This window comes from Bombina bombina, chromosome 1 (assembly GCF_027579735.1).
Source record: "Bombina bombina isolate aBomBom1 chromosome 1, aBomBom1.pri, whole genome shotgun sequence".
In the NCBI taxonomy this organism is placed as follows: domain Eukaryota; kingdom Metazoa; phylum Chordata; class Amphibia; order Anura; family Bombinatoridae; genus Bombina; species Bombina bombina.
The window spans coordinates 988,370,998-988,398,598 of NC_069499.1; the positions used below are offsets into that span (position 1 = coordinate 988,370,998).

Here is a 27,601-nt window from a genome sequence, read left to right on the forward strand (position 1 = left end):
TTTAAATTTGGATGAATTTGTCAAATTCGGAGATTCGGATCGATTTGAATTTCCGAATTACCGGATTTATTCGTAACATTCGGATGGCCATGGACTAATCACAATTACACTTGTATTGTACTGTATATTAGGTTATATCACTCTGCTATGGGTTACACCTAATATTACAGTACATAATACTAGTCTAATACACAGCACATCCCACCTAACACATACCAAACTTCCGTAATTACGAATCGAATCCAAACCGAATACATCCAAATTTATTCGAATCCGAATGAATCTGAAACAAATGCATTCAAATGTATCCGAATTCGAATCGATCCGAAAACGAAATTCTAAAACATCCAAATCGATCCGAAACAATTTTTTTTCGCCGTGCAAAAGTCTAGTTGTAGCAATGTTATAACCTGTGGTAAAATATCTCTAACACTTTTGTCTTATTGTTTTTGCTTGAGATACCCCAAGTACTATATTAGTTCAATTAAATTATACAAAATCAGTATAACATAAAATGGTTAGATATTTATTTAATATTACACAAAATATGTCCCTAACCTCCTCACTATTAAAAAAGGACACACAAAATAATATGACATGAGTAGTTTGGGATCTTTTCAACAAGGAACACTTTTTGAGCTGAGGGTCGTGATGCCCAAGGCTGCCTAGACATCATTATTTAGAAATACAAGCGCCATAAGGCATATGCTATAGTTTTATCTAATGTCAAATATGAGAACTGCAGCATATTCTATAAGTTCTTATACCAAATATCTAAAACTTGTTAGAAAATACCTTAAAGATTTACAGCACTGAGAGTGAAAGCTGACTGGGGACATACAACATAGAAAATATACAGCTGTCATGTTATATAGACCTCAGCAAACATACAACATACTGAATTAGGGCCAACATTAGGTGCAGATGTGTAGCCATAATATAGTGCTTGTGATCTTAATTACTCATGTCAAGAATATACATAACCTCATAAATATTATGCTATGTGTTACACATAGAAAGAAAGGCATATTATTTTTGCATTTGTCCCTATAAAGTAGCTAATGTGCAATATTCCTTTGTTCAGAGCATAGCATAGGCCGGAAGTGCATAGTCAGCAGACATCTGTTTCCACCATTTGGGTCTGTCACTAAAAAGGTGATTATTATGTAGGGTGATATAGATACAAAATTATTTTCAATATACTAAAGAAGTTAATAGCAAATAAGAAATAATGATGAGGTGTATTGAAAGCCAGAGGCTAGAGATATCTCTTTTGTCTCTGATTTATTATCCAACCAACTGACTCCACCTCCTACAGTAAAGCTAGTGTTGCAGGATTTAATGTGAGTACTCTTTATGGGTCAGTAGGTCACTAGTATGAAGCTACCAATGAAAGATGCATATCCTTCAATGGGTATTTCCTCAGTGAGGTGGTGTACGAGAAAATGAAACTTATAAAAAATAATCTGTTTTATATATATACTGTTGGTGAAAACATATATAATGGAGAAATTCTCAGATAGAGGAGTTATTCTCTACAGACAAGGTTGGATTTCGAATTAGATAACAGCTCATTTAACAAAAATAAAAAGTGTGTGTTGATAAAGAGAGAGACACATTGTCCTTGTCCAATTCTGTTTTATTACTTAGTCCCCTGAGTCATGTGAATTAAATATTCACTATCTTTTCATAGATCATGTGATATCGGCGAGGTTTTGGTACCCTCCATTTAAAAAATAGACAGTTGTATTTCAAATAAAGGGTCTTATAAATATATGGATTTATATTTTGCAGAGAGAAAGAGAGGCACTCTCAGGGCCCTCCTATATTCTTTATTCTAACACTGATGTCTAATTAGCTAGGAAACTGCGGCCTCATAACTGCTGTTTCTGGCGAGCCTGCAGGCTTGCCAGAAACACGGGGCATCAAGCTCCATTCTGAGCTTGATAGATAGGCCCCTTAGTGCCAGATTACAAGTGGTGCACTAATTAACACTCACTAACACGCTAACCCGACAAGCGTAAAAAGATGAATTGAGAATATCACATGCGTGTTCACGTATTCCCCCATAGAAATCAATGGAGAAAAAAAAAACTTACCCCGCTCTTAGGCAGAACAGATTGCATGTTCTTATGCGCGCTAACCCGACATGAAAATATAAATATTTCACATATTGCCACATAATACTGACATGTTGTGAAGTCTTTCTAAACTAGCAGAGGTTACCATATGATTTATCACCTTCCTGTACAAATTGACATCATCACTGAGTCCCCATTAGCATTAGCCCATATACAGGTGCTAGACCCCCCCCCCTTTGTATTGAGAAGTCTTGCTGCACAAACCATAAAAATATTTTGGGAGGCACATTACAAAGTTGCTACTTACCCTTATGATAGTGTCTGTATTTTTTGGTTTTATATACTCATTATTGACCAGCTAGCAGGGTTATACCAGTACCATCACACAAAATTTAATTATAGTGAGTGACGCAATGAGAGTAGAGGTCATGCAAATGGCTCTAGGTGATATTTAATATTAATATTGTGTAATATATGTGAAAAAAACCTAATATGTATGCTATGCTTGTATAGTCATAACAGCTAGAGCTAGGGAAACCGCATTTCTTTATTCTGGGATAGACGTTTCTTGGGATCCCTGACTCCTGTTTTTTTTTTTCCTGCTGACTTCTAACATTTTGGATTTATATAAATATATCTCTAAGTAGACTAATTCATGGCTCCTGAATTAAATGTAATTTACATGGCTCCTAAGTTTTAGGCAAAAATGTCAACTCCTGCCTTAATTCACTATTGGGAACTTATAGCACCAAGTCTCCACCACCTAAATGGTGCTGAATATTTACCTGGCAAGCAGTTTTAGTCATGGGCTTTCAGGGTAAGTGTAGTTTACACAGAAATATAGCATTTTTATAGTATATGAAAAACCCAAAAGTTCCACCTAGATGGTCTATACTTACTGCCTTTGCAATAGTCTTACGTATATCCTAGGCATTTTTTTAATAACCTTCCTGTATTCATCGCTAGCACCTCTACCAGGAGACTACTCCATGCATCAACCACTCTTTCTGTAAGACAGTGCTTATGGAATCTGCTGCCTTTTCCATTTTATAAGTCCTTGTTCTGCGTATTCCTCTTTATATGAAAATACTCTCCTCCTAAACTTTTCACTAGATCCGGGTTATCCAGGAATGTGTTACCGTCCCTTCACATCCTGATTTGCAGGAGATATAATAGCTGTGAATGGTGTTGTGGGCAGTGTATCAATTTAGCCTCCCAGCTCTAGTCATGAGCTATGCATCACTGTGTGCTTTATGCGCAAGCTATATCAAACCTCCGGAGACTTTAATATTAATCATCAAAGGGCAGAAATAGATTTTCCCAGCCACACTCCGTGTGCATACATTCATCCTCAGAATGGAATATATTTGCTACACTTTCCTGCTTGCTTCTATTATTATTCTGTAAGCAGAAAAAGTGATGCAGGAAAGCGTGAAAGGGGGAAGGGGTGGTGGGGGGGTTACAATCTAGCGCATTGTAACAGTAATTTACCATTCCATATTCCTCTGTAATTTTTATAGCTTGTGGCTAAATTAAAAAGAAAATGCATTGTTAGTATTCAGAGAAAGAGAGAGATCACAGGGGTTCCATTAGATTTCATGCAAATTTTTACAATCCAGCTAGCTGCCCCTATGCACACCTTATGCAAACTGTTCTGTAGAAACATTCAAAACATGATTGTGGTTCCCGACTGCTTTTCATGTAATACTTCAATAAATAAAATTATTGACAGCACTAGACCTTGTACCGTTTAAACACATACTTAATTTTGAAAGGATTTTTAAAAATTCAAGAGCTTTTTTTTTTATTGCCACTTGTATAGGAAATCAGAAAACCGCCACCCTTTGTCAATCAAATTAATGTTTAAAACAGTCACCAGGTGAATCCAGTCAAATAGCTGGGAAAATGTTCTTGTTTTATTGAATGATTTGTTGGCCCACATAGATATTTGTTTTGCACTAGCATTATGTATAAATGAGAATGTAAACAGCTCTCCTACAGAATGAGAATCTCCAGGTCAACCAACTCTTATCACCTGTCACTTTTTATATTTCTAGCTATGAAGCAGCAGACACACGTTAAATACCCATCTGCTTGAAACTGACAGAATTGGGATGGGAAAGGTCTTCAAACAGTCCTTCTCTTTCTGGTAACATTTTTACTGCTGTCATAGTTACACCTACCACTACCTGCCTTCTACATCTGCCTGTCTTCCCTGGGGTATTAGAGAGCTGTATTCATGACCCATCTGTTACCTTTAGCAAAAGTAATAAGCACAAACAAGTTTGTAAAGAAGGAGACAGATGTGAATATTAAACAACTACAGATCAACTTTCATTACAGTTAAAGCCAGATTCTGGATTGTTTTATCCATCTATCTGTCTATCTATCTGTGTGTATGTGTGTATATATATATACGCACACACACACAGACGTGTGTATATACTGTATATATATAGATATATATATATATACGTATATATAAACATACACACACACACACGTGTATATATATATATATATATATATATATATATACACACACATAGACATACAGATGTATGTGTATGAATATTTATTAAAAAAGAAAAATAGGAAAGTTTATAATACTGCTATACTGAACAGATTTTTTCTCGGACAGTTGAATGGAAGAAGTGTTGATGTGGATGTCTCTGTATATTTTCTGCTCTCTCCACTACTCTCTTCTGGGTCCTTCTGCACTTAATAATAACCAAATGCAGGCTGTGTACTTTAATCTCTCAAACACAGGCTTACTGCTGTGAAAATCATACACATGGAACCCAGTGCATCACATGCTCTGTCTTTTTCCATTTATATGCAAATACTGACCTTTCACCCCAGCTGGGTATAAGAAGAATTTTCCTAAAAATGCAAATAAAATGATGCACTCATTCATTCTCCTTGAATTTTTATTCCCTTTTTATCTTAGTGGGGCTATGAAACACAAGCTCTGGACAGCACAGTAATTATTTTTATGAAGCTACAGTGTACACTGAGTGCAGAGCAGTCAGCTGCTTCTGTAACAGGGAGGGGAATCTGTTGTGTGCGATTTGTGTGTAAGAAGCAGATTGTTCTGTTCTTGAATTTTGCAGTTTGCATTCTGTTCCTTCCTTTGCTACAGCCAAAAGTGTACCATATTAACTGAGTTAAAGAGGCATACAGTATATCTCACATTTAAGGGAAACATATAAACGATAGTCCCATCCCATCTGCTTATTTTATGGTCTGCTATACAATCTCAATGGATAGTTCATTGCCTATCACAAAAATGTTTGATCACTACCACTTTTAGTTAGTGGTTATGCCATGTGTCAACAATGCATTTGATACATTTCTTGCACTTCTTCTAAGCTTCCAACCTATAACTTTACATGATAAATACTCAAACTGATTATTTCATTTTTAGTTAATGACGGATATAGGTATTTCCCAAATCCATTCCCTCTTTGAGACTATGCATTTTAAAGGCATCAATAGTTCATACCAGCTATATCAAGGCTGTAAAATGTTGACCTAACAATCTTTGAAAGTCAAGAACACATGCGACCACTTATTTTTATAGGGCGATAGTGATTAACTAACCGGAAAGTGAAATCAAGTAAAAATTAAACTTTCATGATTCAGATCGAGCATTTAATGTTACACAACTTTCCAATTTACTTCCATTAACAAAATGTGCACAGTCTTTTTATATTTACACTTTTTGAGTCACCAGCTCCTACTGAGCATGTGCAAGAATTCCCAGAATATACGTATATGCATTTGTGATTGGCTAATGGCTGTCACATGATTCAGTGGGAGTGGAAATAGGCATAACATTGAATTGAAATTTGTCAGAAAAAAAATCTTCTACTCATTTGAACTTCAGATTAAAGGGACAGTTCACCCAAAAACTTTCTCCCTTTTAAATTATTCCCAATGATCCTTTTTACCTGCTAGAGTGCATTAAATTGGTTGCAAGTAGCTCCTTTACTCCTATTTCAGCATTTGAAATAGCTGATTTAGCTTGTGGTTTCCCAACCTATACTGAAAGTTTTGATACTGGAGTATATGCTATTGACAAGCCTAAGTAAACACAGTCAGCAGAAGAAGTTACACTCTCAGTGGGATGCAGGATAGTTAAGTAATAAAATGATCATTTTCCATTGTTCTCTCTTTGTATTGAGCTATGGTGTTCTAGACAATTATAAGATAAGGAAGCTAATGTGTGTACACAAAGTTATAACATAATGGGATCTGATATTACCTGAAGCTCAACCCATTGTAATAGGCTGTGGTTTCAAAGCACAAAACCAGCTAATTCATATACACAAATAAACCTGAAAATGCAATTTCTCAAATATGTTATACTCTGCAGGTGGTATAACAAGTCATTGCAAATACATTAATGGAAAAACAATTTTACAGTGTACTGTCCCTTTAAGTGCTATTGTATTTTCTTGTTGTCATGCATTTGTTGATTATGTAAATATATTGTATTTACTGGTCCTTTTACTGGCTCAAAAAATCCACCCAATGCAACCAAATACATTCAGGAAATAGAAACCAGGGCACATAATACTTCCTAAAGAAGAGAGCCTTTGTTACATACCTATTATAAATAACATATAGCAAATATATACAGTGGGCGTCCATAGAATAGAATATTCTCTCTCATTCCCACTTCATTCTGATTTCTGTTGTGTTGTAGTGTAGCCTCTTCCATCTTACCATCATTTTTATTCACATTCTTCTCTTCATCTATGATCCTGTCACAATCTTGCTGTCCTAGCATATATTACCATATTTAGTCTTACATGCGCTTTCATATAAATCTCATTTTGTTTCTGATGATTACATTTCTATTCAGTAAAAAAGACTACAAATAACCTGGAGCTTTCCAAAACCACTCCAATATAACATAAAAAATAGTTTTTCTGATGGGTTAATTTTACAAATAAAATTGTGTAGAGCCACCACAAAACCCACCCAGAAGCATTGCATATGACTGATGCTTTACAAATGAAACACAGGGAAAAAAAACTATTTTTTCTTAACCCATGTTGTGCTGAGTGAAGATCTAGTTCTTTAGGTATGGATAAATCTAAATCATTCACAAGATTATCTTTCTTTTGCATTGTGGCAGTTTGGAAATTCCTATTATATAAACACATTATTTTAATGATAATCTAAATTTTAACTTCCTGGGTATTTCCTACTAAAAAAAAGAAAAATAAATGATTTTATAGTTTGTAATTTTTAAACTTTGTATATTCTACTCTCTTGGTGCTATACATAGTGACATAATCACAAAAATGTTAGGAGCAAGATGCTGCTTTCATCACATTAATAAAAATATTATTTGTTTACTATCTTTTGTGTGTGTAGTAAAGCAAATAATGTTTGCAAGTACCTGATAGTAACTGATTTTTTTTCTCACATTATTTAATTTAACTTTATTTAAATGAATGTGCTGTCCAAATGGGTATAACATTACCCAAATCAAGAAGGCAATATTTAAAATCAAAGTGTAAAAGGGGTTAATGAGTGCCTCAAATAACGGTAAGTAAACAATATGTCTATCTAAAAGGGGATGTTTAAAAAAAATGACTATTCTTATTGACAGATCTATAGATAACACACACTGTTTTAAAGTTACTGCAAGACCATCTGTCATTCCTTACCAAGTATTATAGTATAAAAGTAGCACATGTAAAGGGACAGTCTACTTGAATTTTTTTATAAAGATAGTTAATCCCTTTATTACTCATTCCCCAGTTTTGCTTTACCAACACTGTTTATGTAATACACTTTTTATCTCTGCTGTTACCTTGTATCTAAGCCTCTGCAGACTGCCCCTTTTCCCAGTGTTTTTTTTTTTAAATCTTGAATTTCATCCAATTAGTGCTGACTCAGTTAATGCATAACTCCACAGAAGTGAGCACAATGTAATCTATGTGGCACACATGAACTAGCACTGTATAGCTGTGAACAGCTAATAAAAAATGCACTGAGATAAGAGGCGGCATTTTAGAGCTTAGAAATCAGCCCCTGAGCCTACCTAGGTTTAGCCTTCAACAAAGAATACTAAAAGAACAAATACATTTGATGATAAAAGTAAATTGCAAAGTTGTTTAAAATTACATATCCTATATGAATCATGAAAGTTTAATTTTTACTTTCCAGTCCCTTTAAGGCACATTTCTTGCGTGATAATGAAAGGGTATAAGCCTGTAATTTTACATAATTCATCATATATATACATTGCAAATCCATCCAACTTAACCATGTTACTTCATTCATTTGTTATACCGATTTGCAATGTTTTACATTTGAAACTGGTACATGAAATGGATGAAATTAATTTGTGGGGAAAAAATAGACATAATGCTATGTTGCTATAAACAATAAGTAAAATCACAATAAGAGTGCAAAATCGTCTACGCCACATTATAGTTTCATTTTATGTTTCTAAAAATCCTATTCAAAAGATAAATATTATAAATAAAGTAACATAAAAATTAGCTCTTCTTGGTTAACATTTATATTAAATATCTCATTATATAGGGGGCAAAACATAGAAAACCATAACATAATATTACTTTTGCTTCTTAAATACAAGTTTGAGCAGTACTTAAAGGGCCACTGTAAGTAAATATTTTCTATGCCTGTTACTAACTATCCCAAATACGCTTTTTATCAATAGCATTTCATTAACATATCTCTACCGTATATCAGAAATCTTGTCTGCAAATTTAATTGTTTTCCAAACCCACTCCGTGGGTATCCTTTGCTCTGTACCAATCCGTTTACAATACCTAGGTTTCAAAATGGCGCTTTAAACACAAAGTTATTGGTTTAAGTATTTTGAACACGCAGTGCTGAAAATAGTGGGCAGGAAAACGTGACATCATCGGCGAATAAAAGATATAACTTTTAGAACGTTATGAAACTTCGTTTTGGAGAAAATATAGGTCAGTAGGTTTTAATTAATGTTTATTAACTTTAATATGTTAGTTGTTTAGCTTAAAAATTGTATACAGAAAATAATCCTTTAAGTAAGTAAGTGATTTACTGTGATACTATCTCCTAATGTGCATGCATTACTGCTGCATAGTTTCTGGCTTCGGTTGGTTTCTAGTGAAGTGGATGCATCATTAATACTTGTCATTATCTCGGTGCTATGAGTGTATGCAGAGCTGGAAATTGTCAGTAGCCTGCTAGTCTCAGACTAGTAAGAAATTGCAGCTGACAAGTAAGAAAATATCTATGTTTTTATTTTTAAAGTGACATAAGAGTTCAAAAATTGTTAATGTGTATTATTATTTCACTGGTGCTTGCATATAACTATGTGTTTAACCCCTGCAAAGGGTTAAAGGCAGCTCTATAACAGCAATGCACTTCCTAGTTGAACACATCTGATGAGCCAATGACAAGAGTCCTGTGTGTGTAAACTGACCAATCACCAGCTAGCTCATAATAGAACACTTCTGCTATCTAGGTATTCTTTTCAGCAAAGGATACAAAGAGAACAAAGTACATTTTATAATAAAAATAAATAGAAAAGTTTCTTAAAATTGCATGCTCTGTTTGAACCATGAAAGTTTAATTTGTAACTTTCATGTCCCTTTACCATTGTTTTTGTTCCTGTGGCTGCATTAAACTGTGTATAAAAGTGAAAAGCAAAGATGAGTTTTGTGTTATTAGTAGAAAAAAATTTTTTATTCTGTAACATCAAAACATTTTGCAGTAGTACAAGTCTTGTTTACAATGTGACATCAATTTTAAAGTCTCAAAATGTAATATATTGGGTGTGACTCCACGAAAGAAAAGTTGCCAAGAAAAAAAAAAAAAAAAAGCACCTGCCTAATGTCGGCGTAGTCAGGAAACCAAAGACAGCTGTACAGGCTGAACAAGCTGATTACAAAATGTAATGGAAATGGGAGCAGATGAGTGTAGTTTATCCAGTAAATAAATCCCTGAGGAGGGATAGTAATGGGTTAAGAGACGGTTGGGGCTGGAGATGGCTGGGACTGGAGCTGGATTTGCTCACTCAGCAAGTCACGTGTCCTCTTAGCAATAATTCAGAAGCTTCTCTTACAATTTCACCCTATCTAGTTACACTTGCAGCCCAGCAACGCCTCTCCCTCAAGTTCTCTCTCTCTCTTTCTTTTCCACTCTCAATCTTCCCCTTGCCTTGTTATCAGTGCCTTAGATTCATTAAGAGTTTGAACAATTAAAGAAATCTGTCCGATTCCTATGCTGCCCTAGGTAGCTGATTTAGTAAAATAAGAGAAAGCTATCTTTTTCTCTCTCAGTGGCATCATATTAAGGTATTCAAGGGATACTAAACCCAAATGTTTTCTTTCATGATTCAGAATTTCAGATAGAGGATGCAATTTTAAGCAACTTTTTAATTTACTCCTATTATCATTTTTTTCTTCGTTCTCTTGCTATTTGTATTTTAAAAAGCAGGAATCTAAGCTTTGGAGCCTGGCAATTTTTGTTCAGCACCCTGGATAGTGCTTGTTGATTGTTGGCTACATTTAAAATGGGTTTATTATTGAATGCTCTATCTGAATCATGAAAGAAAGAATAATGGGTTTAGTTTTCCTTTAAGATCAGTTGTAATCTGCACTTTTCTGTTTTCAAAAAGGGTGGTTGGTTCATGAAAAAGACTCCCAGGGGAGGTAGTAAAGATGCATGCTGTTAGAGAATTACTTAAAGGGACAGTCTAGTCAAAATTAAACTTTCATGATTCAGATAGGGCATGCAATTTTAAACAACTTTCCAATTTACTTCTATTATCTAATTTGCTCAATTCTTTAGATATCCTTTGTTGAAGAAATAGCAATGCACATGTGTGAGCCAATCACACAAGGCCTCTAGGTGCAGCAACCAATCAGCAGCTACTGAGCATATCTAGATATGCTTTTCAGCAAGTGATATCAAGAGAATGAAGCAAATTAGATAATAGAAGTAAATTAGAAAGTTGTTTAAAATGACATGCTCTTTCTAAATCACGAAAGAAAAAAATTGGCTTTCATGTCCCTTTAAAAAAAGCTGTGAAATGCATAAGGCTCTAATGAGAAGTAATTAAGCATTTCAGAAGTAAATTTGGCCAAACTTAATATAGTTTTTTTTTTTCTTTTTCTCCAGATTTCTCTTTTCCACTTTTTTTGAATCCCACTTAGTCCTAGTTTCCATTGTGGCGCTAATGTTTGGAAACTGGTGGTGAAAACATTTTTCTCCATTAAAGTCTATGGAGAATTTTTATGTTACCACCAGTTAACAAGCTTTAGCACTTCAATGGAAACCAGCCCTTAGTCTTTCATAGGCACTGTCTATATAGCTCATTTGCTCTCTCCCTTCTCTCTCTCTTTATTTGTCTCAGACTCCCACTAAGACTTTCTGTTAAAGGTATATAAATTGCCAATAATAAAATCCTCTAATGCACTGGAACATATTATCATTGTACTATTGCATGCAGGGAAGTATGAGTTTAACCCCTGCAAAAGAGTTAATCACATAAGTAAATTCATCTCTGGATCAGAAATGTGCTACAGTTCTAGAGCTGAACACAGTCACTGAGCCAATCAATAGTGACATATGTGTGTAACTACCAATCACTGGCTGCGTTCGGCTTAGGAGCAGCAGTGAATTGCTGATCTGGAGCAGACTTTAACTATGTGTTGAACTGATTTGTGGGGGGTTAAACACAAACTTCTCTGTATGTAATAGTGTAACAATAAAAAGTTATAGCACATTAGAAAGTATTTTAGTATACCTTTATGTCCCTTTAACATCCACTAAAACTGGAATGGCCCCTTTAGGGTCTCCAGTTCATGCATCATTTTATGGGGTAAATTTATGAAGCTGGATTTGCCCCGTGCCACGTATTTAGCAGAAACTGCTTCTTTTGTCTCTCCACCACCTCAGAGGTGATAAGATCGATCACCCCGACATTCGCTTGTTCGGGGTGACAGACATGCCCTGTTCTTGGTGCAATGTTAAATTTTGCAAGTGGCGATTGCAGGCAGACAGTTTAATTACTTGCAAACCTGCAATCATAATACATTTTGACAATGCATTTTATTCACCAAAGAATAGAGTTGATTGAGCTACTCAACATAAGGACTGCATGGGCTTGTGCAGCCTTAGTAAATCTACTGTTCTGATTCTCATTTGCTTATAGGGATATTTATTAGCATTTGTTATCAATTCTGGCATCTAAAAGAGTCGATTTTAAAATGTACAGAATAAAGCTTCTATGGTCACACTCCATCTACCTATAGTGCTGTGGATAATCTGTCCCTAGGAATTGTGCACAAACATGCACGTCCTGTTCATTTTAATAGCAATGTTAACAGCTTTAACAATTTGTTACCCTGGAATAATAAATTAAACCTACATACAACTTATCATTAAGTGCTGTTCTTTAATATCTAGGAGGAGCAAGGAGATCAGAGTTTTTCTACAATGTCCCATTTTACTCACAGATAGTAGTGAAAATATGAAAATGAATGTATTTTGCAGAAATGTATTCTGCCCCAATGCAAAAAAAGTCCTAGAACTGCAGTAAAGCAGAAAAAAAAAAGAAAAAAACTGTGTTACTTTTTAAAGTGTTAGTTCACAACAAAGAAAAAGGACCAGTCAACACAGTAGAATTGCATAATGAACAAATGCAAGATAACAAGACAATGCAAATAGCACTTAGTCTGAACTTCAAATGAGTAGTAGATTTTTTTTTCTGACAATTTTAAAAGTTATGTCTTTTTACACTCCCCCTGTACCATGTGACAGCCATCAGCCAATCACAAATGCATACACGTACCATGTGACAGCAATCAGCCATTCACAAATGCATACACGCTTATTCTTGCACATGCTCAGTAGGAACTGGTGACTCAAAAATTTTAAATATAAAAATACTGTGCACGTTTTGTTAATGGAAGTAAATTGGAAAGTTGTTTAAAATTGCATGCTCTATCTGAATAATGAAAGTTTAATTTTTATTGAGTGTCCCTTTAATGTTCCTATAACAAATCCCTTTCTTCCACCCCCTTTCTAACTTGGAAATGCAATATGTGCTAGAACACATGCAGTATAGCTAAAGCTTCTGACACACGCTCAGTTCTAACTTTAGCTATACTCTATCTCACGCAGATCTCTTTCATTCTCTTTCACTCACACACTTCATGTATTCATTGTAGTTGTTTTTCCCACTGCAAACCTGCATCAATGTTAATAAAAGGGATAGCCTTGAAATGACACAAGAGAAAATGTTATTTCTTTCTTTTTTTGTATAGCTATTCTGCAAAATGATGATAGTATGAAATAGGCAGATGTTACAAATTGTCACTGAGCACACAGAAATTGCACTGTGCTGTTGTCTCAATGCAACAACACCTTGCTATCTGTGCAGAAGTGAAAGCTCTCAGCCATTAAACACATTATCTCTCATCTCAATTTCAGTAGTTTCCATGATATTTAAATGTCATATTCTGCAAGTTTTACATTGGGAGTGGGGATAATATAACCTTTGTTCCTTAAGATTATGCACTCTAGAAATTCCCTATAGAGAAAGCAATGCTACATGGATTATGGCAGAAAACTAGAATGTTGATGAAGCAATATCTTTGGTGATGTGTGTAATGAGAAATCTGGTAATTAAAGGGACAGTCTACACCTGAATTTTTATTGTTTTAAAAGATAGATAATTCCTTTATTGCCCATTCCCCAGTTTTGCATAAAGAACACAGTTATATTAATATACTTTTAACCTCTGTGATTATCTTGTATCTAAGCCTCTGCAAACTGCCCCTTTATTTCAGTTCTTTTGGCAGACTTTCAGTTTAACCAATCAGTGCCTGCTCCCAGATTACTTCACATGCACAAGCACAGTGTTATCTATATGAAATACGTGAACTAACACCCTCTAGTGGTGAAAAACTGTTAAAATGCATTCTGAAAAGAGGTGGTCTTCAAGGTCTAAGAAATTAGCATATGAACCTCCCAGGTTAAGCTTTCAACTAAGAATACCAAGAGAACAAAGCAAAATTGGTGATAAAAGTAAATTGGAAAATTGTTTAAAATTACATGCTCTATCTGAATCATAAAAGTTTATTTTGGCCTAGACTGTCCCTTTAAGAGTGCAGTAAAGTAGAAGTCACTAAACTGCTCCAATTGAGGTGACCTTAGTCCATTGAATGATCTTATATTTATGCATTAGTTATTGGTCTGAGGTCACATCCTAACAAGGCTTATATCATGTACTGTTCTTAGTGTATTGCTTGCACGGCAGACCCAGCTGTTTTCCTCTCAGTAATTATGACTTACTTGAAGCCCTCAGTTGGAAGTCACCTGGTCCTTCTCCCCTCAGTAATATGGCTTCTACTGATCAGCCATGAAAATCAGCTCCTGACAAATTCATTAGTAAAACAATGCAGAGAGGAGCCCTTGACAGCTATAAAACAGACGCATGAATGTATTGAGCAACAAAAGGAAATGGAGATTGCAGAGACCTTTGTCCTCTACTTGAAAAAAAAAAAACTAATGGCAGAATGAAATGGATCCCAAAAAGAGACATTTAATCACATTTTGGAGTGTGCACAATTCTACATACGTGTAATATGGAAATATATGATGCTCTGTATCTTCTATTCCAACCCAATGTATTTATTGTTGGTAATAGCATTCTATATTAAAGCAAACTACAGAGAGGCCTCTTTGATCCAATGAAAACATTTTGTAAATAAAACTAAAATCACAGTGAGGAGCTATGTTCTAGGACTGCACAACGTTCTCATTCAGCATGTAGTTGACATTTATCCATTGTTATTGTTTATCTTTGACAAAAAATATATAGTTTTTGCTTTGGTAAATCGTATTAACTAAAATATAAATATTATATGTAACATCATTTGAAAGCACACAAATATTTGAGCCCCATACTTACATTATCTAATAATAACCGCTATTTAAATGAGCATCAATGTAAATTTTTGAAGAGAGCAATATATTGATTTATGTGAGTAATGCATTAAATTAAAAGACTTGCATTGGTATATATTTCCTTCTGGTGTCACAAACCTTACACTAGCTGACATAACTATTGTAAAAGAAGAAACTTACTAATACTGTGAGTCAACAGTCCCTCTTTCAGAAGAGGAGTCCTTTCAAGAGTAAACTGCTCTGTTTCTACCAGCCCTGCTGATGTCCCTCTTTTAAAAGAAAGGTTAACTTTTGATGGGAAATTCAACTTTTACTAAAGTCTGAATAGCAACACACTATATTTCGGAATTTATATAATGTCATCTTTGTAATAAAATAGTCCAAAGGTCTATCATTACCTGTTTGAAACATTGAGAACACTTACAATATTGGGAGTTATACTAATACATCATCCATACAACAACTCCAATAACAAAGTTTCATTTTTAAATGCAGCACTGGGCATAAGGAAGAGGGGTTTGGGTTGGTCAGTTAGGTGAGCTTTGGAAATTACTAATCAGGGTTTGGGTGGTCTTCAGTTTCTCCCCTAGTTCATTTTAAAAAAAGAATAATAAAAATGTTGAAAAAGGGATAGTAAGATACATCTCCTAAATTAGGACAAAGCAACAAATGAAAGTATATGCAAAGCATCCATATACTCAGTTGCACAAAGAAAAGAGGAGATCTGTTAGGTATTAAATAACTATCACATCTACACTGTGTCCTTATGCAAGTGCATGTCATATGTTAATCAACCACCATGGGATGCATTTAATGTTTTATCCGTGCATATCTATGGTGAGCTATGATTGAAACACTCACATGTTCTATCATTAGTTTAAATTAACTTGTTTTAAATGTAACATAACTTTTTCCATTAAATATGTGTGATCAAAAGACAGTAACCAGTGTTATTCTCATTTCATTTGGCAAGACAGGAAGCAGGGCAGCTGTACTCTGTAGGTTGCTTTAAAAAGAGTGAAGCAGTCAAGCTATCATTAATAGAGCCAGAAAAGGATAGGATGTACAGCCAGCCCGACATTTGGTTCCAGTGGTATCACTGGGCCCAGAAACACTTTTGGTTTTTTGTTTGTATGTGTGGTATTAATCTATATGGTATGTTAAAAAGATGGATGGTGATGACAGAGAAATAATGAGGGCATGATTTTAGGGATTCACGGAATGATTATGAATATATGCATGTACTGCAGAATCACAAGCAATAGTTGTATGGTTCAGACTGCTAGTTTTTCCTTTAAAAAAATAAATGAAACAGGTTTTAGAAAGTGTTATAGGGACATGAAACCCAAATTTTTTCTTTCATGATTTAGAAAGAGCATATTATTATAAACAACTTTCTAATTTACTTCTCTTATCTAATTTGCTTTATTCTCTTGATATTCGTTGCTGGAAAGCATATCTAGATATGCTTAGTAGCTGTTGATTGGTAGCTGCACACAGATGCCTCCTGTGATTGGCTCACAATGTGCATGGATATTTCTTCATTAAAGGATATCTAAAGAATAAAGCAAATTAGATAATAGAAGTAAATTGGAATGCTGTTTAAAATTGTATTCTCTACCTTAATCATGAAAGAATTTTTTTTGGGTAAAAGTGTCTCTTTAAGTAATTGCTATGCTATATTTGTAATAAAATGTGCCTCATCCTATAAATAAAAATGCACATTTGTATTTATAACCAGAGAAAGGCTGTATGTCATAGGGGATAACTTTATATTAAAACTGTAATTTCCAGGGATTGTTACTAAGCATTCTGAAACATTTGACTGCAGAGATTTGAAAAAAGCAAAGTGTGAGCCTCAGGCAACAGTTCTGTGGCAGCCCTTTATGCTTACTTGCTGTGATTGGTGTAAGTGCGGCAGTTTTGGACTTCCCCATAGCAGCGTAGGGTAGGCTCTGATAAATGATTTGCCTCACAGAAATGCAGGGAAGATTGAGAGCTCACAAATGCTTGCACTCATGCTGTAACTACAATAAATGCATTTGCACTTGGAACGGCTGTATTTCCAAGGACTATATGTTTGAGTTATTTTCCTGCCATCGATAGCACTTAGATGTGTTTTAAAAAAGTGATGAGAGTGGATAAATGAATCTTCTCAAATAGGTTCCTGCTCGATTTAGTTTTCTGATAGCAGAAACAACATGAAAAAATGATGTGCAAGGACCAAAGTAGGCAGTGCTTGCAGTGCATTCTGGGATCTGAAAGATGCTGGGAGTATGAAATGTAAAAATGATATGTAGATTTTCTTTGCTTTTTAACTCTCCATAAGTCACAATTTTAGCTCCCTGGAAAACATAGGTCTCACTGGTTGTCAGAGTAATAATTTGGGAGTTTATTTTAAAATGTCAGAGTACTTACTTGCCATACAGAAATACAGAATCACAGAACAACACACTAATAAACTTAACACTACACAATAATGATTTATATTACATATGTATGCAGATAGGTAGCCCTGTATCTCAGAGCTATAAAGTCATCCCGACCCTCAACTCTATGTTTAGAACCAGATTAACCCCAAGGCAACTACGATGCCTACATATAGTACAATAAAAAGAGGTTTGTTGTTTAAATATGTCACTTAACCACCAGTCCTGATAAATATTAACTTCCACTTGTTCTTAGAATGTACTGTGTGAATTTGCTTGGTGTAATTTCCAAGTTTGATATCAATATGATCAGTAAGGAATTGAAGTATTTTATTGCTATAGGGGCCCCAATATAGCTTCTTATCTGAGGCCTGCTGATCTTTATCCAACATTAGTTACGTGGGCCTGAAAACCTGTATTGAACAAGTAATTACAGTGATAATATTTTACCACATGGCTATCATGACTGACAACACTACCTTGGTGTTCTACATAGGTGATAATTTCCCTAAATTACTTAGAGTGGAATGTTCTTTCCACTTTCTTGTATCTCTGTGTTATCCTCTACAGCCTATTCACTAAAGTTTATGTCTCTATTCTTAGTGAATTAATTGGATGGGCTAACATAGGGATTGGAGAGACTGGAGAAACCTTTCTACAGGGTATTTGCATAGAGGAACCACTGTTGCCTGGTAGCTCTACACTTGCTAATACTATTATAGATGCATCATGGTAGTTTTAAATATAAACAGTGTGCATATCAAGTGTTGTAAATATCAGATGTTTTTATATTTCCTGTTTATGCAACAGTGCAGTAGAGTATAATGTTCCTAAAAAAAAAAAACTATTATGTTTTACTGAACATTACGATTACAGCAAGCTTGAAAATGTTTTGGTTGACCAGCAATAAATGTTTAGCCCCAGGCACTTTGTATCCAAGTGGGCTTCAGGGCCAGCAGCTTTCCCTCAGGCTCTGTAACTTTAGCACTTTCATACACAGGATTTGTGGTCCTCAAACCTTGAAATGCTATACACTAAAACACATAGATGTTATACTTTAGTGATGAATGGACTACTACTATTATAAAAAATCCCAGAATAAAAGCAAGAAATATCTGTATCAAGAAACAATAAATGTGTTTTTTCTTTGCTTCACTCAACACTTACAGCATCCATACATTCAATAAGAAAACAAACTATTTAAAATCTAAAGGTTGCCTAAATTAGAGGGGAGTGGCCTTGTTGCTCTCCTAAATATGTCATCAACATATCATTCATATGTGGTGGTAGCCATGCACTTGATAATCAAAGGGTTACTATAAATTCATAACAGTCCAACATTATCCAAAGCTCTGTGCAAAGCACACCACAAATACACAACACATGAGAATGCTGATTCCAAATTCACCAACAGAAAAAAAGGAGTATAGGATTCAGATTGTAAACATTTATAATTTAAAGTTCTAACATATTAATGATTCATATGTGACAGGTTTGTTTAGCTATAATTAAACATTAAACTGAAGATTTTTCTTATAATGTAATAGATAGTGGTTGGCCAGAAAATGGCTTGAATTTAATATCTATGTTGCATTATAATTCTAATTTAAGCCTTGTCGTGTCACAAAGTTTCAATCTGGAGACCAAGGAAACATAACATTTTGGACTCCAGGTTTGTTGTTACATTGTTACATCTAGTAATTGTTGGTGAACCCATATGTGCACTTTCTTAGCAAGTCATAACACACAAGCATTGCATCTTCATGATGTCACGGAGGGATAAAGTCTATGGTTCATTCACAAATCCTAAAAGCATGTCTGAGATGTACTATTCCATGCTTTTTTTAGTTCAAACATTGTTACTACATAATGTCCTTTAAACAACCTCTTAATATTAAATGAATACCTTGTATGCCCACAGATGAAAAGTATCTTCACAAATAAATATAGGTAATTAAAATAATGTGTATGTGGCTATGTATACAATATATATATATATACATATATATATATATATATATATATATATATATATATATATATACACACACATTAGTTTTTTTATTGAAACTGTAAGCAATTTGTATACATGGTAATACATGGTAATACAAATTGTGTTTGTAATATGTATGTGTGTGTGGGGGGGGAGGGAAGGAAGGAGAGAGTGGAAGAGAAAGAAAAATATCAAATAAATAGTACAAAAACATGCAGCTACATATGCTAGTTGCACACACAACCCAATAGCTAATGTTGTGATGTGTTGTAGCCTGAGATTTGCTGCTTGAGAAACAATAATCACCAGGATACAAAGAGATAGGGCTGGAGGCTGCTCCCATCGCTGGTTTCTATGACAGCATAAAAGGCATAGCATGTATAGCTCTGATTCCTGTATCCCTGCTCTTTGTTTGCCATTAATTAAAGTGACCATATGGAAGAAGCTGATAATGGCAGCAGATGAGCCAGAGAAAAATGAATTCAGAAATGGAAAAGTGTCCTGAAAGGGTTTTCTATCTGAAGATAGATTTGAATAGATTGTGCAGGCCCTGACAATAGTAGTTAGATAACCTTGCAATACCCAACATTTATTCATATCAGCACTAGCATTGAAAAGAAACTAAAAAAATTGTGTTTAAAAAGTAGCAGAAACACAAAAACATAGAAGGTGCACAGTGAGCATAAGAACAAAACAATATGTCCTAAAATAAAACTAAAAAAAAAAAAAACTCATCCAGGCTCTGAGTCACAGGTCAAAATATAATTAAAATAACCAATTTTCCAGTCTAATTCAGAAGAAAAACACAATATATTTTTATTACAAAAAGTTTATTGGATTACTCCAATATTCCACTTTTTTATTTTAAAGCTTTAGAGACCAATGTATAAAGTTTTTTTACTATTATTGCAATAAGATAATCTATCTTACATATAAAATGTCATCTAGTCCATTAGTAGGCAAATGTCCACAAATTATTCCATACAAATTGATACCTAAATATTTTGTTTTACTTTCAAAATAACAGTGCCTACTCCAGGACTAACACTGTCATCTAAATATGGGATGATGAATTGTCCCTTTACAGAAATAACACAAATAGTATAAATAAATTAAATCAACTTCTAGTATTTGCCCAAGTAATAACAGGACAGAACATGTTCAACAAACAACAAAACAAACACTACTACAAAGAATATAAATTTAACTCACATTAGATTTCCATCCAAGAAAATAAATTATTTAATTTTAGACAAACTGTTTTAAACATGATTTGTATTATATATATATATATATATATATATATATATATATATATTTACCTTCAGAAGACTGCCCTTGTGAAGTTGTTCTTGACTTGATCCTTCTCTTACAATGTGTTTGCCATATATGGTGTTCCTACAAAAGGCCTCACTGGTTGTATCTGTTTCCAGATCCAGATATCAGGGCTGTACGGCCAAGCCCCCAACTCTAGATCTCCCTCTGTCATACAACTCATCCAGAGTTTCTCTCTTGAAGTCCAATGTTCTGGATGTTGAAATAGTAAAGGAGCAGAGTAAAGGGGTGGTATGCAGATCTTTCCCCAATTGATGTGTCCTTCAAAGACCGGTTCTCATTCTCATTTGGGAACTGTTCAAGGTGCTGAATTTGATGACTGCTAATTCCAAAAACACAACACTCACCTTATCCAAGCTATTGTCTGACCCTATACATGACATCACGGAGAAAACTCTCGGATTTGAGAATGGCGTGGAGGAGGAGTGATAGGAGCTATCCTCTTCTACTCTTCTAGGAAGCCGCTTGTTTGTCCCAGGTTAAGGTCCACCACCCCTTTCAGTTGGCTTCAACTAGAGCAAGAGCAGTGCCTTATACACCTAATGAGCAGGCTCGTTGATGAAATAACTGCGGGTGTCTCCTGTTTATCAAATACTCCGTGAACTCTCCCCTTGCTATGTATCTGTTTACTCTTCGAGGTGAGTGAAATTTACAGTACAGCATCAAAAAGATGGAGCAGCTCACTGACGCAGGGAAGCACTGTCATGTCCTTCCTGCCACACCAACGCATAATTGTCTTTACTCAACTCAACAGAAGGTGGTGGGTTCAACCAAGCTGATTAATAATTAATATGCAAGCTCGTTTGAGCTTCTTCAAGGGGGTGTGTACAGAAGGCTGAAAACGTTAATAACTGCATTTCCAACCCCCTATGCGTTGTCAGTTTTTGGTACAACCCAATAATTTCTAATAGCAACACCCAGAGAATGACAGATGCCCGGTGTAAGCGGTGCTGAGGAGAAAGTTGCACTCTGAATTCATTGCTCGCTACAGGGTGACCTTTTCCCTGAAGGGAACAATGCATTGAGTGGCCCTTCATCTGAGAGCTATGCTCTGAACGGCCACAGTGAGGATGCCATCAGCCACTGCACTGTAAACATGTACACATGTCTCCATCAGGAGAACATGGAGTATTTGACCCTTTATTGGCCATTCTGACAGAGTGATAACACGTTCTCTACATTTAACTCCTACAAACACAGTTGGGTGGATAACAGATTGCATACTAGTAAATATTGAATACCAACAACTTATGTTTTGTGAATTTTAGTAACAACTGGAAAAAATACAACAGAAAGAGCATTTTCCTTTCACTGACAGTAACAAAATCAGATTTATTGTTAGTGTATTAATATACACGGGAAAGCTGGTTGCTTATCAAATCAGACTTCTCACTAATACATAGGTACAAGTGACAATATGTTTCTAAGACAATTGATAATACATATCTAACACATTCTTGTGTTCGTATATTAGGGTTTTAATCGATTACGAGTATGTGGAATCCATATATAATATGGTGTAAATAAATTACACAAAAATGTTAAATACTAATGTGAACACAAAAATACAAATCGTGATGATTGAGATGACTCTTGTATAAAGGTTGCTCTATTTATCGGGATAATGTTGCTGAACTGTATTTACTTGTAATCTCAGAGAATTATAGTTTTAACTGGGTTTTATATGTTTGTGTTTTTCTGTACCCAAAACGCATACCACAATTCGGAGTCCCACTAACAAGTTTTATGTATTAACCCGATTGCTCTATAAGAGCCTGGAAGTCCGTTAGTGAGCTTTGTGCAAGTAGATCAGCACCAGGAAGTGGACAGCTCCCTCTTTATGCCTTGGTTCAACTTCGCACAGAGAGTGTATTCCAGCGCTTCTCTCAACCAATGTCTCTGGATACTTACTGGGTTGTGAAAAACTTTAAGTTGTTACCCAAATTTAATTATCACAATATTCCAAATGGTTTAAAATGTTATAGAATATTGTTTAAGCATTTACTCTGTTTCCCACGAAACACAATGTGTAAAACTTTCTATCCCTTAATATTGGATATACTGGATATTTTGAGTTATAGATAATTTAGTATCCTTAATGAAGTGTGAGATGACAGATTTGCATTTAACTTTTTAATATAAAAAAAATCCTGCTTTGGCAGAACCACATAGGCAATAAATCACTTATGCATAATATATTTCAAAAGTTCTCAAAAGTTTTCTCAAAAAAAAAAAAAAAAAAAGGGTTCTACTAAAACTTTTAAAGTCACCATTAAACCGTATTACGTGAAAACCACTAAACTATTCCAAGCTAAAGGCAATAATGTATATTACCATCTAAAGTAAAATAAAGAGAATTATATATTATGTAATGGAATATAATTATAATAGTAATCTGATCCTTGATCTACATTGTATCTTATTGTGAGTTTTCTTGTAATGTAAACACATAGACACACACACACAGATATATATATATATATATATATATATATATACAGTATATATGTGTGTGTGTGTGTGTTTACATTACAAGAAAACTCACAATGATGTACAATGTAGATCAAGGATAATATCTACATTGTATATATATATATATATATATATATATATATATATATATATATATATATATATATATATATATATATGATATCATAATTATAAAATGCATAATAAAACAGAATATTATGCGTAAAATAATCATATTTGCTTTATAAAGTAAGAGAGCTGAATTTGCATATTCAAATATATTTAAATTCAGTGTGTTTATGTATGTATTTGTATATATAAATATATATATATATATATATATATTTATATATATATATTAGATATGTATACTATAATGTAAATTAAAAAGTATTATTTCTATATTATTTGTATAGCATATATTGAATACACACACATAACGCAAATAGACTAATGATCTTAATGTGCAGTTCCAACATAAACTCTTTATTGAGTGTAAACTTGAGGCTGAAGTTTGAATATCTCTAATTGGCAGCAAGTTCTACGTTTACCAGCTGGGTGAAGATTTGCTTGTTCCTTTCTCTGTTCCTATGCAGATGGGTTTCCTTATTACTTTAGACTACAATTACTGCTGAATGGAAATAGGCTGCATTAATATTGTATATGGAACAGCTGAAGGGCTTGTGCATGCCGGCAAGGGGAGACCCCTGGCAGATGGAGAAAACAAAAAAGTTTTAATAAGCCCTGGGGCTAACATTGTCATAATGCCCCCTCCCCCTCCCCTCAAATAGCCCGGCCCTCAGGACATGCAACTGCTTTGTCTAAAAACAAAGTCTAAGTTTGGAGTTTTCTTTTTGAATGAGATGACAGATTTGCATTGAACTTTTTAACGTTAAGCAAATCCTACTTTGCTTTCTTTCCTATGAAATTGTAAACTTGGCAGCTTGTCAAAGGATCTGGTCTATCCTGTGAAACTTGCTGGATTTTTTTAATTTTTTTTTATTACAATAATCAGCTATACTTTCCCTTAGTTATAAAGCTCTACGAATAACCGATAATAATAATAATAATAATAATAATAATAATAATAATAGTAATGTGGGATCTCAACATAAAAAATAGAGTAAATGTGAAACAAAAAAGTTTTATTTATTTCAATCTGTTTTTAACCAGAACATCTCAGCATATTGTATTGTTAGATTACACCCAACCCCGTCCCAAGTAACGCTCAATTAGAAATAAAATAAAAATAAAGTTCATATTTAGTAAAGAACACAGCAGACTCTGTGGTATAATAAAACTGTACAGTATTATGTCAGAAGTGGTTTAACTCACAAACAAGTACTATTAGATCTTATTTTATATGAAATGACATCGTTATCTCTTATGCAAGATTATATTCTTTTCTGAAAATACAATACATAACTACTAATAAAAACACTTATATATATCTAAATATTAATTAATTTCACATCTTTCAATTACAACAATGGTACAATCCACATTTCCAAACTCAAACTTTCAATAAATACCATTATTACTAAAAGATCAAGACCAAATAAACCAGAATTTGTGCAAGAGCTCTAGAAATGAAACTTTCATAAAATGAAATAATGATGTGTCAGCAGCTCACTAGAGAAAAACAAAGTAATTAATAGAAAAATACATTATTACTAACCGAGAAATGTTTCACACAGCTTCATTGTGCCCTTGTTTGAGTTACCAGCTCCACTTTAAATCAGCTCAGTCAGAAGTTACTTCATTCCTTTAAAAGTTGAAGCAAGTTGCAAAAACTTATGTGCCTAAGAGGTGAACAGAAGCCTTGCCAGGACCAATCACACACTGGCCTGCAGTAATTGCACATCACTACAACCAATCCAGGGCAGCAGTCCCTGTGTATACTACACAATTGCTATTGAGAAGACAGACAATAGAAAACTCCTCCTTTCCATTCTCTACAAACTGCCTGCTGTAATTCTAAGGCGCTCCATCCCCCTGCTCTGCACCATATCACTTCACTATATACATGTCCTCATATAAATGACACCTGCCTGTGCTTCTATTTAAAAGAGAATTAAATAATCACAAACTACTGTAGAAATGTATACCTCAGATCTAGGTAATGCTATGCATATACTGTGCAGACCTTATTAGCAAGTAAAGTCATACAGGGGCTTGTGAGGTCTCTAAAGATCAATACAACTGCTGAGATTCAGCGCTTTATTTAATTGCTAGAATTATATTAGTCATTTTTTTATTAGCAAAATACATCTGAGCTCTAATCTGAATAAGGAAAATCTATGCTAAGTCCCACAGCTGGCTCAAGCTTTTCCACTTGTTACTTAACAGATTTTACTGTTGGTCCTGCAGATTTTTTTTTACCAGCAGATGTGAGTTTCTGTCCACAGGGATCTATTAGTAGATGTAAATATCTTGATGCATTTGTGGCTCCTGTAAACACAGTGCAAACTCAGCTTGTTTCTTATAATTTTTCTCATCTTGCTAATATTTCCACAGTTACATTTTTATTTACATAAAACTTTTAATCTCATGTTTACAGGTACATGTTAAAACTTTAGAAAACTTTATTACCGCTGTTAAAATTTCTAGGGCCCTCAAAGGGTTAATTATTAATTCCGTCATCCAGTTACTCAGACCTACTAATTGTTCCTAATTATTTGTTACAAATTCTTTTAAATCCCCAAACACAAACATCTATATTCTGAATGTATATAAATATATGCAGGTATATTAAAGGGATATGAAATCCACAATGTAAATACAACTTTCCAATATACACTGTACTTCTATCATCTAATGTTTCATTCTTTTGGTATCATTTGTTGAAGTAGCAGTAATGCACTACTGGGAGCTAGCTGAGCACATCAGGTGAACCACCAATCAAAGGTTTCTGAGTCTATCTAGGTCTCCTCTCCAACAAAAGATACAAAGAGAACAAAGCAAATTAGATAATAGAAATACATTTAAATCATCAAAGAAAAAAAATGTGTTTCATGTCCCTTTAAAGGAATATGAAACACCTTTTTTTGTGATTGAAACAGAGCATACTATTTTTTTTAAAAAAAGTTTCCAATTTACTTCTATTATCAAATTTGCTTCATTCTCATGATATTCTGTGTTGAAGAGCTACCTAGGTAGGCATCTGGAGCACTACATGTCAGGAAATAGTGCTGTCATCCAGTGCTCTTGCAAATGGATAACATTCTTGCAAAACCGCTGCCATATAGTGCTCTAGAAGTGGGCATCCCTGCTTTTCAACAAAAAATACCCTGAAAAATGTAAAACATAAGTAAATTAGAAAGTTGTTTAAAATTGCATGCTCTATCTGAAACATTAAAGAAAAAAATGGGTTTCACATCCCATTAAAGGGACACTAAACCCATTTTTTTCTTTCATGATTCAGAGAGAGCATGCAATCTTAAGCAACTTTCTAATTTACTCCTATTAGCTATTTTTCTGCGTTCTCTTGCTATCTTTATTTGAAAAAGCAGGAAAATAAGGTTAGGAGCCGGCCCATTTTTTGTTTCGCGCCTGGGTAGAGTTTGCTGATTGGTTTGCTACATTTAGCATCCCTTTAATACTGATGTCAGTGTTTGGGCCTCTGTGTATTAGTACTGCCAGCCAATGACGTTTGTGCACTAAATTGTACTGAAACACAAGGTACAGATGAGCCATTTATTCATTTATTGTTTTACTGTTACAATACACTACTACAGAAAAAGAGATTTTGCCCAAATTTAAAGGACACTTAGTGCCTCATGATCAAAAACTCACCAGCATGGGGAGAAATCACACAAAAATTTTAGGGCTTTTTTGAGTATTAAATTGTAATGAATGTGTCTGTCCTTACATCAAAGAACACTGCCAAAAATCTCTATAGAGCAGAGAGTGTAAAATCATTGTGCCCTTAAAGGGACAGTTTACTCAAACATTTTCTCCCCTTTAATTTGTTCCCAATGATCCACTTTACCTGCTGGAGTGTATTAAATTGTTTACAAGTAGCTCCTTTACCCTTATATTGGCATTTGAAATTGTTAATTTAGCATGTGGTATCCCCACCTATTCTGAAAGTTTGTGGCCGCGCGTACCAGCTATAGATAAGCTTTGTAAACACAGCCAGCAGAAGAAATTATACTCCCAGTGTGATAAAGCAGACATAAGGTAGTAAAATGTTGATTTTCCATTGTTCTCTCAAAGTATTGGTGATTGTTTTAAGGACAGATATAAGATAAAGAAGCAGGTATATGTGATACAGTAATGAGATCTGATTATACCTACAAGCTCAACCTATTTTATTAGGCTGTGGCTTCAAAACA

At 34.4% G+C, this 27,601-nt stretch overlaps 1 protein-coding gene across 1 annotated transcript in view; it reads right to left on the reverse strand.

Annotated features, from left to right (window-relative positions):
• The window catches only part of MYT1 (myelin transcription factor 1), an 81,563-nt gene extending 60,429 nt beyond the window's left edge, over positions 1-21,134 (reverse strand). The window contains exon 1 of the mRNA XM_053716143.1: positions 20,780-21,134. The gene's annotated coding sequence lies outside the window, so the exon portion shown is untranslated. The remainder of the gene's footprint in view (positions 1-20,779) is intronic.
• Positions 21,135-27,601: the final 6,467 nt, after the last annotated feature.